This window comes from Myzus persicae, unplaced genomic scaffold (genome assembly GCF_001856785.1).
Source record: "Myzus persicae strain clone G006 unplaced genomic scaffold, MPER_G0061.0, whole genome shotgun sequence".
NCBI lineage: Eukaryota > Metazoa > Arthropoda > Insecta > Hemiptera > Aphididae > Myzus > Myzus persicae.
The window spans coordinates 222,184-223,676 of NW_019103872.1; positions in this window are offsets into that span (position 1 = coordinate 222,184).

The following is a 1,493-nucleotide window of genomic DNA, read 5'->3' on the forward strand; positions in this document are numbered from 1 at the left end:
TTACAAATTTGTAATCATTTTTATATACATAATTTTTTTAACAGTTTAATTAACTTTACAATTTAAAATAACATTTTGGAATCGAAGTATGTTTATTGTAATCTTAATAAATGCAGATCACTTTGTCAATGAATTATTTATTAAACTGTTTTCATAAGAGAAACACAACTTAAATAATTTAATATGATTAATAACACAAAACAAAATTTTAAGAATTAAAAAAAAATTTTATTATATTAATGTATTTTTATATTATTTAGTGCAATAGTTGTAACTAAAGGTTATTTGAGTCTTAGCCTTGTCAGATAAAAATTATAAAAGATTCTAAAATATTTGCTAATAAAAGAATATATTGACAATTTCCTATGTATTAATTTTAAAATAATTTTATTTACTGTCTTAATTTTAATATAAGAATTTAAAATAATTTATTGTTTAATATTCAACATTTTTCTTAAAAAATACCTCTTTAATTTTATACTAAAAACTAAAAAGTACCCATATACTTTTGAGAATATACAAAAAACTGGTGCAACTTAATTTGCTAACCAATATATATGTACACTAATTATACAATTTTAATTGATACATTTGGAAAAATTTACTCTTGGGAAAAACTCTTTAAGTATATGTATACTCTAAGCATGTATTTTCTTATTTTAGTAGTAATTCACGATTACCTGAAGAAATACAGTGAGAAATAGTTATCTTAAATATATGGTAGCAATGCATCTGTGTATAAAAGTTGAGTTACATACCTGAATAATGAAAAAATATTGTACTTCTTATAGGTGTTTAAGTCCAATAGTGAAAAAATGTATACTAATTGAGAACAGTGTTTAGGGAAAATGAAATCTACGTATACTCTATTGCATTTATAATAAAGAAATGCGTTGTAATCTACACATAATAAATGCAAACCAACCAAAATACAATATAAATTTTAATTCATTTAAATATAACTGAATACTGGATGTATAGATTATTTTTCTCAAAAATTAGTTATTAGTTATATCTACCAAATTATTAGTGTATAAATAAATTATTGATATCAACTTATTATTACTAAAAATAAAATTAAAATAAGATGAAGTACCCAAATGAGTCATTTAAATAGAATTATTCAATATCCTTAGAAATAGTGGCTCTCAGTCCACTACAACTTAAATCGTTTTTCATATGCAATGATTAGGCATTGATTTTTTATAGTTCAAATTTAACATACACAGACATACAGTGACTTAATGACAGGGCAGACTTAAAACCTGCAATGCAGTAAATACAAGTAATAATCTGTTATTGTGTAGGTTTTTGTGAATCATAAATTAGTTGTGTTTATTGTGATTGTATGTAATTTATTTTCATTTGATTTAATTTATATATATTTAAATATTAATTTTTCAGATTGAAATTTCAATATGTTGAAATAATTACAAAAAATGAATCGTATTAAGAATAAATTAAAAAATATAGTATAACTTTATGTAAACATA